The 15,588-nt window shown below is 43.5% G+C and overlaps 1 long non-coding RNA gene across 20 annotated transcripts in view; it reads left to right on the top strand.

Moving 5' to 3' along the window:
- LOC147023245 (uncharacterized) overlaps positions 1-15,588 on the top strand; it is a 232,480-nt gene that overhangs the window by 58,849 nt on the left and 158,043 nt on the right. The gene's annotated exons all lie outside the window — the stretch shown is intronic.

Genomic DNA, 15,588 nt, shown 5'->3' with positions numbered 1-15,588 from the left:
ATGAGCTTTCAAAAGACATCTGGAATAAAGTTGTAGAAAGGCACAGCTCAGGGGATGGGTATAAAAATATTTCAAAGGCCTTGAATATCCCTTGGAGCACAGTCAAAACGATCATTAAGAAGTGGAAGGCATATGGTACCACCAAGATCCTGCCTATATCAGGCCGTCCCTCCAAACTGGATGACCAACCAAGGATGAGACAGATCAGAGAGGCCAATAGCAACTTTGAAACAGCTGCATGCTTCAGAAGCAAAGACTTGTCACTCACTGTGTGCATGTGACAACAATATCCCAAGCACTCCACAAGTCTGGCATGTATGGTAGAGTGACAAGAAGGAAGCAACTACTCCAAAAAGTCCACCTCGAGTCCCGTTTGAAGTATGCAAAAAAAACACGAGATTCTGAAGCCATGTTGCAAATTTTTTTTGGTCTGACGAAACCAGAATGAAACTTTTTGCCCGAAATGCAAAATGTTACGTTTGGCGCAAACCCAATGAAGCACATCATCCAAAGAACACCATCCCTACTGTGAAGCATGGTGAAGACAGCATCATGTTATGGGGATGTTTATCATCAGCAGGGACTGGGACACTTGTCAGGATAGAAGGGAAAATGGATGGAGCAAAATACAGAAAAATCCTAGGGGAAAACCTGTTGCCCTCTGGAAGAAAGCTGAAATTGGGATGGCAGTTCTCCTTTCTGGTTTACGACAGGAAACACATACCCAAAGCTACACTGGAGTGGCGAAGGAACAAAAAGACAAATGTCTTTGAGTGGTCCAGTCAGATCCCTGACCGAAATCCAATCGAAAATCTGTGGCATGACTTAAAGATTGCTGTCCATTAACACTCCCCACATAACCTGACTGAGCTTGAAGAGTTTTGTACAGAAGAATGGGCAAATATTGCCCAATCAAGATGTGCAAAGTTGATCGAGACCTATCCCACCAGAGGTTTACGATGTGTATATAAAGGTGGAAATAGTCTGATTTAATGCAATCTATCTATGCTCGCGCGCGTGTGTGTGTGTGTGTGTGTGTGTGTGTGTGTGTGTGTGTGTGTGTGTGTGTGTGTGTGTGTGTGTGTGTGTGTGTGTGTGTGTGTGTGTGTGTGTGTGTGTGTGTGTGTGTGTGTGTGTGTGTGTGTGTGTGTGTGTGTGTCCATAACTCCAAAACCATAAAACCTTGCATCCTGAAACTGCATGCATACTAAGAAAACTCCAAGGAAGTGCAAGAGTGAAAATTGGGTGTTTGGGTTAATTGAAACACCACTTTTGAAGATAATGAACAGCCCAATTTAATTATATCCGTCATCAGGCGATTCTCGGCCACGTCGCTCTCTGGGGTCTGAAGGCATTTCCTGGGTCACCTCGTTGGGGTCTGAAGCAGCCATGGTTTTTGGCCTGTCCAACCATGCCTTGACTTGAAACAGGCCATAACGATTTCTGAACGATATTGGGTTTTTTTTTTTCACTTTCTTCACTCATCGTCTCGATGCCAAACAGCCATTTCAGGGCAAAGCGTGCTTTAGCGTCGTTATGAAGTTTTTTGGTTGATTCATTATCTCTGAGCTATCCTGAATCAGAATCAGCCGGGTGCCAGAGTTGCACCCTTGAGGATTTTTTTTTCGAAGTGAAAAACAACCCGCAGCCAAGCGAATCGGTTCATGACCATATTTGGGGTTGGAATTCAGTCCGCTTATCGTTGGGTGTGACACGACGCATTCCCTTACTTGGCATGCAGCCAAGTGAATCAGTTCATGACCATATTTGGGAATGGAATTCCATCCCCGAACGAATTCAGAACACGCCCGCATTCCAGCGAGCGCGCGGAGAATGCCGGGAGCAGAGGGTTGTCGCTGTGAGAGCGAAGATGGCGTTGTTGTTGTAGTTGGAGATGTAGTAGCCGTAGTTGTGAGTGATGTAAAAATCCTAACTATTAAAATAACTCACAGCGCATGTATATTTATTCACCCATTAAACGAGGGACGGGGACCCTAACTAAAAACACATACTTACCTATATAACTGTTCTTTCGGACCTGTATGTTGAGTGCTCATGGCTTCCAGATTCGTAACAATATGTCTCCAACAATACAGGGATATTGATATCAACGATGTCCTCTTTTACGAACTGTCCCCTGTCCCAGCCTCCTTGTTTGATGAGAGCGGTGCGATGCGGGCTCAGTTGAAAGCAATCCTGAAGACAAGACTCCAAGTTGAGCAATCAAGTCAAATCCAAGGTGTTCCAGATGCTGTCATCATCGATGGATGCACCATGTTATGGACTGTACATTGGCCCACAAATGGTACAGTTGAGGATTATGTGATCAACTTCATGGGAACCATCAAATACCACCTGGAGTGTTGTGACGTATACCTGATTTTCGACAGGTACATCAAAATCAGCACGAAACAAATAACGAGATCCAGTCGCGCAGGTCATGATTCAAGTCGAAAACATCAACTCAACTTCCACACAACACTTCCAGCACAAAAAGTGGTCCTAAATGTAGCCTACAACAAAGTACAACTGATCAATTTGATCTGTCAGTATCTGATGACCCACATTGTGGACAACCAGACCAAACTGGTGATCACCGGAAAATATCCGACACCAGTGCAAGTATGGAACAATTCCACTCTCCAGAGACAGGATCTGAAAACACACCATGAAGAAGCAGATGTCATCATCATCCATCATTTAGTTAGAATTGTGTCAGGTGTCAGTGGTGACGCACATCAAAGTGGTCTGCGACGATACAGATGTCTTTGTCCTGTTGATTCATTTCTACCTCGAGGAAAAGATGACTGTGGATGTCAGCATGGAGAGCCCATGTGCTGGGAGGGTGAACGTAGACATTCACCAAACAGCACTGATACACAAAAGCATCGCCAAATATCTGCCTGCTATACATGCTCTGACCGAATGTGATACTGTGTTGTATTTGTTTGGCATTGGAAAGGCCACAGCGCTGAAGGTACTAATGGGCAGACATCATCCCACCTTACTTGGTCAGCTGGAAGCAGACGAGGAAAAGATGATATCTGAGGCAACTACCTTCATTGCTGCCTGTTATGGTTCCAAAGTCGAAGGTGATGCGTCCACACACCGGTATCAGTTGTGGAAGTCTAAGATGGCCAACTCCAAGATTACCTCTGCTCCGAAATTGAAGTCGTTGCCATCCATTGCATGATGCCTTTGTTCAACATGTACATCACGCTCATCATCAAGTCATTATATGGAAATCGGCCACTCAGTCAGACCCTCCGAACTTAGATCCCATCAAGTATGGATGGCAAGAAGGTGAGGACGGTGCGACGTTGTGTCCAACCACACTTCCACCTGATGTGTCTGCTGCACCAGTCACCATTCTGCAGCTGATAAAGTGTGGATGCTCCACCAGCCGGCCATGTTCCACCGGGAGGTATGGTTGTGTGGCAGCACAGATGTCATGTTCGATGTTTTGCAGTTTAGTGGGGCAACTTAGCATAACAATTGTGCATTTTGTGAGGAAAGCACCAAATTTGGCACACGAGTAGCCTCTCATATTATGAACAGATTTGGATATTGGGCCATCTCAAAATTTTTGATGGCAGTGGAAAATGGCTGCCACAGCCATCAGCGGCTGAATTTGAGATGGCCCAATATCCAAGTCTGTTCACAATATGTTAGGCTACTAGTGTGCCAAATTTGGTGCTTTCCTCACAAAATGCACAATTGTTATGCTATATTTAGCTAAGTTGCCCCACTAGTTGTAATGCTGGATCAGACTGTTGTAACGAACAGACAAGGGCAGTAACTGCTAATCATGACGACGATGAGGAAGACTGAACATAATGTAGAACATTGCATCCTTAAGAAAGTTAATATTTGTTTGCCTAAAAATAAAAGGTAATTTCAAAATCATGTACAATGTACATACTTACTTTAAGACATAACCCAAAGTCATTGTCAACTATCCACATGTATCCGAATATATTTGTGTAAAAATCGTATTCCAATATAATCATCAATTCATTGATCGTTGCAAGTAAGTTACTTCAGCCGTCATTGACTATTATTGTAAGTAGTATTAATATTTGAGGGTTCATCAAATTCAATTTCTTCCTCGAAGTGATCAGTGGAACTGCAAAATAGCCATTTTTACGTCATCTCTACCGAGATGACCTAATAAAGCCGGACCAAATGTCTGTCCGTCCGTACGTCTGTCCATCAACAATTTTTCTTTCCGATCTTGATGAAACATAGTATCTGGGTAGAGGTCGATGAGTGTTGCACAACGATATAACTTTTGTCCGGGTTCAAGGTCAGGGTCAAGGTCACGAGGTCACGTAAGTTATAAAAATCGCCATTTTCAAAACCTATCTAGTCTGCCATTCTACAAGATATTCGGCAACTGTTTATTGATTATGAAAGTAAGAAATATTATCTTGTATCGAACTGGACAGATTTTTGAATTTCTGTCCCGTTTGGCCACCACGTAACCTGGAAGATGGCCAAAAACACCTCCCGGTACAAAGAAAACTTTTTTACTTCCGATGTTGATGAAATTTGGTATGTGGGTCGAGGTCGATGAGTGATACCCAACGACATATTTTTTCCCGGATTCGAGGTCAGGGTCAAAGTCACGATGTCACGAAAGTTGTGAAAGTCGCCATTTTCAAAACCTATCTAGTCTGTCATTTTAGGAGATATCTGACAACGGTTCATCGATTATGACAGTAAAAAACATTATAGAGATGACCGTCACCCCCACACGGGGGTAATTTTTCATATTAAAATGGTGGCCATCTTGAAAATATGAGACAGGTCTTATATATACACCTTCAATTTTATCATTATCGGATTCTTTGACCATGAAAACATAGTGGTAGACACCAAAACTGTGTTTGTAAGTGCATTAGAAGTGAAGATATAGCCCAAAACAGAATTGATCGAAAGTCGGTGGTGGCCATTTTGTTTTTCACCTCTTAAAAAAAAATCCTCAAGGGTGCGAGTCTGGCACCCGGCTGATTCTGATTCAGGATAGCTCAGAGATAATGAATCAACCAAAAAACTTCATAATGACGCCACAACATGCTTTTTCACATTTCCGCTGGACTATGCCAGAATTGGCAGTACCAACTGGCGTTCGTGGTTGCTCAGCAACTGACTGGTGAGCGGAGTTCTCCATGTTCAGTGGCCTCAGGTGAGCCTTCAACCCTGGATCCATAACAATAAATATCGAATATATATATATATATATATATATATATATATATATATATATATATATATATATATATATATATATATATATATATATATATATATATTGTTGGGTGGTCACTAGAGTACCCTTATTGATGGGTTTTCTGTGTGTGTGTGTGTGTGTGTTTGTGTGTGTGTGTGTGTGTGTGTATGTGTGAGTGTATGTGTGTGTGTGTGTGAGTGTGTGTGTAAGTGTGTGTCTGTGTGCGTGAGTGTGTGTGTGTGTGTGTGTGTGTGTGTGTGTGTGTGTGTGTGTGTGTGTGTGTGTGTGTGTGTGTGTGTGTGTGTGTGTGTGTGTGTTTATGTGTGTTTGCAATGCGAGGCTCCACAGCACAAACCAGCAAACCAATTTCGATGAAACTTGGCAACAGGTGCCATATGGGCTGCAAGTGTGCACGTTTGACTTTCGTTGCTGAGCAACCACCCGTTGCTATGCAGCGGCCGAAAAACCACGGTATTTTCAATACTTGTCCTACAGTTTTGAATGTGGAGAAATGAGACTTCGGAAGTCAACACTTCGAGATATTTAGAAAATTTTACTCGAGCCGATTTTTGATTTAGGTTTTATTTTTCAAATGTCGTCCTTCAAAAATAGGGTGTCTATTTACCGTCATTTTTATCTTGCCAAAACTAAGTTTTTGCAAGATATGTTAGTCAGCTTGTATGTTTTTTTTTGTTTGTTTGTTTGTTTGTTTGTTTGTTTGTCTGTAATCACGTATAAAAAATTCTGCAGAGCACAGTTATCATTGGAAATTTTTGTAACTTCGCATATCAGAGGCCTATAGAGGTCCCTTTCAGTGCATAAAATTTTGAAGGTCAAGGTCAAAGGTCAAGGTCACTTTGTCGCAAATCAGAGGAGTCGACGAAACCATTATTTTTTGAGTAATTTTGATCGGATCGTCTTCAAACTTCATGGGAATATAGTTCATGGTCTGGCGCTCAGCTGATTAATTTTTGGTGGCGATTGGCCTTGACCTTCATGGTTAGCGCCGAAGGTCAAACATATTTGACCCCAAGGTCAAATTTTCAAGTTTTAGGAACCATATCGTGTAGTACCTCAAATTGAACACCTCGATGAGTGCTTTCTTGATATGTCAAGCTTGAGACATTATGACGTCATTTGGTGACGTTATGAGGCAAAAGCATATTTTTCATGGTTACTCTGTAGAACGATTCTCATCGGAATCTCTCGTAGGCAGATATTCCTCAAGGAGTCGTGCCTGGTGGATAGCAGCTCTGTTCACCTCAGTGTGACCTTAAAGAAGTCACACGTGGTCACCTTTTGGCAAGATACGGGTCACCCTGCGGGTGACATTGGTTTTTTTTGTTTGTTTGTTTGTTTGTATGTAATGGACAGCTCTGGAGGCCAGAGGAGTCAACCGATCTTGATGAAACTTGACAGGTAGGTTCATACCAGGATCTAGTTCTATGCTTTTGAGCACCGTTGCTATGGACACCACCGTTGCCTAGCAACGGGACTTTGAAATTTTAGAAAAATCCGAAAAAAATTTATTTTTTCGAAAATCAAAAATGGGCTTCCAGGCTTTTATGTGCACTATAATCAACCTCTTTGTCAAAAATTTTCAGCCCGATCCGTCAAAAACTGTATGACTAGTATGCAATTATGTCGCGACCACCCATGTCGCCTACCGGCTTGTTAATATTGTTTGTTTGGGTTAGTTAGTTAGTTAGTTAGTTAGTTAACAACTTTGGTTGTAAATATTGTTGCGGTTCTCGGAACCGCATCCCTCCAAAGCAATAGCAACCATCATACAGCGGTCCCGAGACAGTTATTCCATTAATGTACGTTCAGATAATCCCTTCCCTTTTGTCTAATGGGACAATCAGGACGTGTGTTGCAGGGATCTAATAGCTAGGTCTGTTTACACCACTCCAACTTCATTTCTACTCTTCTTTTCTGCTTATTCCTGAGGTAAATCTGAATTTGGGTCCTCGTGGAGGCCAACACGTGACGGGGGAGGGGAATAGCAAAGCTGCGACAACACCACCTGAGCATCGACAGCTCAGTTGCGAGGATACAGCGCTACCCTCAAAGGAACCTCTGCCGCAAGCTCGAGATGATCGTCTGACGTTTCAAATGATTTGGGATGAGATTGCTGGTTGCATTGAAAAGGCATACGAACGAATATCTCTTAAAGAGGCTGCACGGATGTTGTTTTTCACAACACAGAAGCAAATGACCCAATATTGGCGAGGGCGTGGCTGGCAGCTTGGTGCCAATAACTACATCGTCAGAGGACGATAATAGAAAAAACAACAACCACGCCACGTTGTACAGGACACAAGTGTGCAAGATACGGGCGGCGCGTTCTTTTCAACACATTTCTGGATTTAATTCTACCGGCATCCTTTTTTCCCTCCATTTCTCCATCTGATACTTTTACCTATCTTCTTTTTCATTCCAAACCTCCATCTAATTATTATATCCGATCGATCCCCTCAATTCCTGACACAGATCGGGGTTGGTCCCACGCACACGATAGCAGGATTGGGCTCACGCGAGCGCTGACCACGTGGGCCATGGCAGATCTGCGCGTACTGTACGAAACATGCTCAATGGCAGGCGGACCCGTGCTTACCTCATGACACCTTATCATCGCACAGAGCAGGGCACGGATGGCACACATCTTATTCTGATCTGTGCATGGGTTTATGCTAACATCTTCCCGTCTGTGCATGGGTTTACCCTAACACCTTACCGTCGGTCCTCGCTGGCGGCGGCGGGTGTTCCCCACGGACGGCGGACGTCTCCTCGCCTCTCCGCCCACCGAAGCCACGATCAGGCAGAGACGTGCAGTGCAGTTCGGTCCGCTCAGGCTGCGTGGCACATCGTGGAGCAGGCATTGATCAGCGCTAATTGGGGGTGCCCGGGCGGGCATGCGGGGCTGACACGACCTTCGACTGGTCACCGGGGCACGGTCCGGGAGATCGGTGCAAGGCAATTCATGTCGCGGAGTTCGGTGCGGAGCGATTCATATCATGGGCCTCAGAGCGAGACTATTCCGCAGCTTGGAGTTGTCTTGCTGGAAGTGGAGTGGAGCCGCTTCTGGCCATCACGGCCGGGCCACGCAGTGGTCCGGGCCCAATCAGAGCGGCCGATTCGGGTGACAACACTGCTTCGGGGTAATGGCCCCACCCTGCACACCAAGGTCTATAAAGGATGGGTGGCCAGGCCGTCCGTAGTTCTGGTTTTGGTGTCTTACCCATCGCTGCTGTTGGCTTGTCCCATTCTCTGCCCGGCCTGGGATCGATCTCTCCGCCCATCTGCTAACGCCACCTTCTTCACCCGCCCGTCTTCGCCTTGACTCCGACTTCTACTCCCGCCGTTCTGTCGTCATCGCCTGCAACTCCGCCTCCTCCTCCCACCCCTCTCCGCCTAGACGTCGCTGACTCCACCCACCCACATGATCCTGTCTACCACTCCGCCCAATTGCTCCCGACTCCACCTTCTCCACCCATTCGACTCCCGACTCCGCCTTCTCCATCCAAGTCCCTCCCTTCACTTCCAACGGCCGCGTCTCATTCTCTGGACCAATGCCAGCTGCACGAAGTGCCATGAAGCAAGAGATGGCGCGCCAGTTGTCAGGGAGGTATCGCCCAGCGGAGCATCCCCCCAAAGCGTATTGGTGGCGCGATCGGCCTATCATGCAAGGTATTGAGAGACTGTTCACCTCATTTCCTGTCCTCCTTTTTCTCTTCATTAACTCCTCTTCATCGGGGTGTGTGTGTGTGTGTGTGTGTGTGTGTGTGTGTGTGTGTGTGTGTGTGTGTGTGTGTGTGTGTGTGTGTGTGTGTTGTTCTGGCGCCTGTCCTCGTTTAAGTTAAGGTTGTACAATCATTCTGTCGAGAAAACTCTGCTCTGTGTCTGCTTTTGTAAGTTTCTTGTTTATTGTCACACCTCACGCTTCTTTCTATCCCTGCATTACACCCAACATTAAAACTATTAACTGTGCCACATGTCTTTCCTCGTCTGCTTGTAAATTAATTATTATTTAAAATGTTCCCAGCTCGTTTTTGTCTGTTCTTTCATTGATCCAGCATGGTCCGAATCCTAGCTGAGCCAGGACTTTATTCCCAACGATCCGTTCCTTTTTGCCGGTACGTCCTTGGCAGTGTCGCTCGGCTACATCCGATCCGGTAAAGTGATCCCATTCGGACAAGGCTGTGTTCTCCGGTAATTAAATCACGTGATTAATTAGGTAACCCTGTTAACCCCAAAAACGGGAGGACCCTAGGTCACACGGTTGAGTTATTGGCGTTCACGGTTGTTTAGCGACCCGCCGCGCCACGGGATTATCCATGTGTGACGGCCTGCAATTCCGGGGAGTCTCGTGGGAATCCGAGATACCTCCCCCCCCCCTCCCTGGTGGTCTTCTCACCAGACCCCTGGCCCGCAACAAGATATTTAGAACCACAACAATATATTTAGAACCACAAATGATACAACAATACCCTTTGGTTTATATAATACAGAAACTCATAATAAAGTTTTGTGCACACCATCAATACTCTTCAATGTGAGCTCCATTTGTCGTGTGCAGGACATCAAAGCGGTACACAAGTTCTTGCCATGTTCGGCTCAGCATGTTTGCATCCACCAGTGTGAATGCAGCTGTGATCTGAGAAAGAAGATCCTGCAGGTTTGCCACCTGGGTGTTGTAGACAACATCTTTGACAAACCCCCACAGAAAAAAAATCAAGGGTGGTTATGTCTGCTGGTCGTGGAGACCAGGCGGTTCGTCCGTCTCGGCCAATCCAGTGACCTGGAAATTTTTCATTCAGGCCAGCTCAAAAGACTAAGGCCCAATGAGGAGGAGCGCCATCCTGTTGAAAAATGATATCGGGTTGCAGGTCTTCAATCTGGCGAATCCTTCCAACATTTTATTGTAAATTGTTGAGGTCACTGTATCCTCCGCAAAGAAAAACGGACCCACCAAGCGGTTATGGAGAAGGCAACGCCACACATTGACCTTTGGACTGTCGTGTATGTGTTCAATGACCACGTGGGGGTTTTTTTTAGAACCCCAGATCCTCACATTGTGCTGGTTGACCTTCCCCGATACATGAAAGCAAGCTTCATCTGTGAACATGACCTTTTTCAGGTAATATTCGTCATCCTCTATGCAACTGAGCATTTCCATGAAAAACATCTTGCGTTTGGGTCCATCATTTGGTTTGAGTTCCTGTAGAATCTGCACATTATAGGCAAAAGCTTCAGTGTTTCATGCAAAATCCTGTGTACAGTGATAGTTGGTATTTCCATTTCTCAAGATGCACGTCAAATTGATTTTCTGTGACTTTGTTAAAATTATTCATGCACTCGTTCAACATCTGCTGCAGTTGTGCCTGGTCGACCAGTACTTTCTATTTCTGACAATTTCCAGTCTCCTTAAACCTCGTGTACTACTCTTTGATACCAGTCTGCAATGGCGGATTCCTTCCATGCCTTGTACGGAAATTACGCTGAACTTGTGTGTCGATCTCATCTCGATGAACCATTCGATGCACTGAGCTTTTTCCTGTTGAGTCTCTTTTTATTTTCCATTAAACCACCAAACCTGAAAATAATGAAAACTTCATGAGTTTCTGTATCATAAAAAACAATGGGTATCGTTGTCATTTGTGATACTAAATACATTGGCACCCAAAGTTGTCCACCTCTTTTTGGAACACCCTGTATATCGTTTTGGCCCCATCTCTGAATAGTGAAGAATCACTTCAAAAATTCTATTAACCGGATCTGGATCCAGATCTTCACCAAAATCTCATGAGTTTTTACTTGTTACATCCCAAACCTGCCCACCAAATTTCATCTGAATCCGTCCACAACTTTTTGAGATATCCTGCACACAAACAAAAAAGAAAAAGACGTTGTACAGAACGCGACACTTGCGAAATCCATAAAACAAACTTGACCTCAAAAATAATTGGTGGTTGACTTCAATGACCAAATATGCAACTCCTCTTCAAATTTCAAGTCTATCGGATGAAAATTGAGACTTTTAGAAAACTAACCTAAGTTGTTGACCTTTTTGTCAATGTTGACCTCAAAGATAGTTGGCTGGTTGAATTCAGTGACCTGAAATATAAATCCTCTTCAAATTTCAAGTCAATTGGATGAAAAATGACGATTTTAGAAATTTGACCTCAAGATAACATTTGACTTCAAAGTCAATAGGCTTCTCAGTTGAGACTACCTCTACAACTTGGTAAAGTTTCATGATGATTGGTTTAGAATTGTGACCTGTAGGTGATGGATACACACAGACAGAATAACAAAATTTGCTGACCAATATACTGTACTTTAAAAGAATCTTTGATGTTACAAGTAACAAACGGACAGAAAGGGGTGAAAACATAACCTTCTTCCACATTCGGTGGCGGAGGTAATGACCACAATCCGAACGTTGATTTTTGTTCAAATCCATTTGGCCCATCATGCGTGTGACTGTCATATCCACAGATTAACATTTTTGCATAATGTTGAAAGTGCAAACTGCACAGCTTACTCCAAACAGGAATTTTGCCAAGGCACGAGCACATAATTTCCTGTTTTTGACAAGTACTGTGAGATCTTTAACATCCATAACCAAAATACTGACAGGACGGTCAGCTGGCTTTGTCTTATGTGAAGGAAGATATGCTTTCAAAATGCAATGCCTTTGCATTTGATAGCTCTGCATCAACTATAATTTTGACTGCACAGGTCAATGGCAAGCAGACTAGCAACTGGGCTATTCTCCTACCCCTGCCACTGAAAGCATGTTTCTACTTTCTCATTTGTGTTTTCAACCAATTGGTAAGTTTAACTTGTTTCTTCAATATAGTCCCCATTCTAAAATCAAGAGATCTGTCTTGGCAGCAACTTATAGTATTAGCCTACTCTCAATGGGTGCCAAGATCTACAATCAAATGATTTTGAACTGAATCCATTCTACTCTTGATCACCACCTGAGGCCAAACCAAAATAGATTTCGGGTGAAATGAACAACAAATAGTGTGAAGGCTAATTGAAGGAATTGGTGCCCACAACCTCCTTGCAATAATGACATTCATTGACTTTCAAAAAGCCTTTGACTCCATCCATCATGACAAGATGAAGATCATATCAGCATGTGGAATCCCTGGTCAACTTGTGAAGGTGATTTTGAACATGTATAAGGGGTACATATGCCAATGTACTCTCACCTGATGTAGAAACACAGCTCTTTGAAATTCTCTCTGGAGAACTACAGGAAGACACCCATGCTCCTTACTTGTTTGTCAAAGTGCTTAATTACGCAGTCAGAAATCCTACCAAAGGCAAGGAGGAGGAATTGGAGTTCCAACTTAGAATGAAAAAAGAAAAAGTAAAGTGAAACCGGAGGTTCTTACTGATCTCGATTTTGCCGATGACATGGCCTTGTTGTCAGAAGACATTGAGCAAGTTGAAGAACTTTTCAAGAGAGTCAATCCTGCCAGCCCTCAACCAATCCTTCAAATAACATTTACTTTTTAGTTAAATTATTTCAATAACATCTTTAATTTTCAATCATGCTGACAGTATGATTGCATTCCGAATACACTTGAAAGATCAGAAACAAAGTTGCACGTCATTATTTCACGACATTAATAAATGAAAAACCTTTACCACACTTTATTGAGCGTTGATGCTGCCGAGGCAGTTTATAAACAGGGACCAACTTACAAGCGGTTTACATTCACCCAAACTTTTAATTTGCTGATTAATTCGCTGCTTGATGGAGTGCTCTCCCTCTGGACTGGCTCCTCTTCCTCATACGTTACTCAGCTTGATGCAGTGGAAACCAATCAAATGGAAAACCAAATAATGCATTGGAGTCATCATAAGGAACCCGAATAAGTAAAGATCAAAGATGACGTCATCAGGAGGAAGAAGGCCTTCAAGATCAGTGGAATCTCCCACACTGAGAATGAGACCATGGGCCTACCAATTTCCCATCGCAGATAGGTTGGCAGTCTCTGTCTTCTACCGCCCCCTCTCTTGTCTTGTGCCCTTTACTTTTCTGTGCTTCCTACCCTCCCCACCCACCCCCCATGTTTCCTGGGATCACATGGACCACCATCAACCCCTTCTGGTGTGAAACTACTTCCATCCATGACAACTGCTCACCTCCACTCATGAAACCCTCCACGCATCGAAAGGTCAGACTCTATTTTTCATTGGTTCCTCTTTTTTTTTTTTCCTGCCTATGGAACATACTTTCACACTCTCTTCAATCTCATTCTTCCTTCAAGGTCTTCAAGACAGCTGTTCACCACCATCTCAGATCATCCCCAATTAAAAAGCATGATTTTTTCCACACTCGCTAACCCTCACACCCCACTCCACCCCAACCCCTTCTCCTTCCAAACTTCCAGTTTTTCCCTCATGTGAGTTTCCTTCTAAATCCATCTTGTCCTTCCCTGCCCCATTCCTCCTCACACATATTTGTCCAAGTCTTCCTCCATCTTGACCTTCAACTTTGCACCCCCCCCCCTTCTCTGTACTGTTCCTTTTGTCCTGTTGCCTCCAGATCTGTTCAATGTACTAGCTCTTCCACGAGCCTCGACTCTGTATACAAAACAAAAATACTTCAGGAGAGCAATCACACTTTCTTTTCCTCCGAAGTGAATGAGACAAGAATAGAAAAATAGGACCGTGCATCCTGAAGCTCAGCTGGATCAGGAGCAAGTCACTCAAACCCCCCACAGAACTCTTTAAACCCTGATTTTATTTTTTTTTAATCCACGTGAATAAACCTTGGTACATCACGGGTGATGATGGTCGTGGTCAAGTTTCCTTGAAATTGTGTGTGTGTGTGGGGGGGGGGGGTGAGGGGGGGTTCGGTGTCGAGAGAAAATACCTACATTGGAGGGGGGGCTCAAACTTCCCTGCAGATCCCCTGAGATACTGGCTTTTTAAAAATGCCGTGAACAAACTTTGGTACATCACAGGAGATGAAGGTTGTCATAAAGTTTCATTGAAATTGTGTGTAGTAGTTTTGGAGAAGAGAACAAATACCTATTTGAGGAGGGTGTTAAAAACCCCACATAAACCCTTTTCATGAGTGCAGATTTTGATGCGGTCGATACACTGGCACATCACGGGTGATGAAGGTTGTGGTCAAGGTTCATAGAAATTATGTGTATTTTCGGAGGAGACAGCAAATATCTGTTTTGGGTGGTCAAATACCCCCCCCCCGACCCCCCGACCCCCACGTGAACCCCTAAATGAGCTCAGATTTTGATGCGGTCAATATACTTTGTACATTATGGCTGATTAAGGTTGTAGTCAAGTTTCATCAAAATAGTGTGTTTGGTTCAAGTGATGACTGAAGTGTTTAAGGACTGACTGACTGACTCACTCACTCACTCACCTACGGACACTGCTCGATCTCATAAGCTCACCTGACTTAAGTCCAGGTGAGCTGAAATGATGTATTTCCTCTCACCTTCTTCCTTCCAATTCATGTTCTTCATCCACAGCTTTTATAATCCAGTACTAACATTTTTTTTTCTCTCTTACAATTTGACCTGTTTTCACAACGAATGTTTCTAATTAACACAGTAAATGGGAACACATGACATCCCACTTTGCCAGCACTCTGAAAACATGAATATTTGAGTTGGGAGTGTTCAGGGAAAGTACTTTGTTTGTTTCTTAATTTCTAGCAGGAAGTTTTTGATAAAACTTGTAAACCTATAATTTGATGATTGCAGTTAATTACAATGTATACACCAGTACCCGTTATGACAAATCCCAAGGGGTAATTACTGCAGTATGTTTGTGAACTGAGTCATTGATGGTCGACATTATTGTTGAAACTTGTTTTTCTGCACTATTCTTTCACAACTCTTTATTTATCATTGTACATCACTTCTAAAACGTTTCACTGACTACTTACCATTTATTTATTTATTTATTCCTGTGAGTCATGAATTTGCTGATCAACACTCACACAAGTTGTTTATTTCACCTGAATATGATTGTCCTGTGTGTGTTCATCTATAACCTTTCCACTGTGTTCATCTATAATCAGTGATGCAATAACAAGAAAAGATTTGAAAATGCAAAGCCCGTCCGCGTCCACTTTGTATTCGGACTTTTTCGTCTTCTTCCATATGCTAAACATGACAAAAACTGCTAAAGAAAAACAAAAATTGGACGATTTTAGGCGACCTTGACCTTTTGACCTCAAAAGCACGAGGCTTCAGTGACCCATTATGCAAACCTTGCTCAAATTTAAAGTCAGATCAAAATTGACGATTTTGTGACCTTGACCTTTTGACCTCAAAAAAAACGATCTGCTTGCATTT

The sequence above is a fragment of the Eptatretus burgeri genome, chromosome 7 (assembly GCF_056783735.1).
Source record: "Eptatretus burgeri isolate ZD-2024b chromosome 7, Ebu_testis_v1, whole genome shotgun sequence".
Lineage (NCBI taxonomy): Eukaryota > Metazoa > Chordata > Myxini > Myxiniformes > Myxinidae > Eptatretus > Eptatretus burgeri.
The sequence above is the reverse complement of the archived record's forward strand: the minus strand, read 5'-3'. Positions and strand labels throughout refer to the sequence as shown.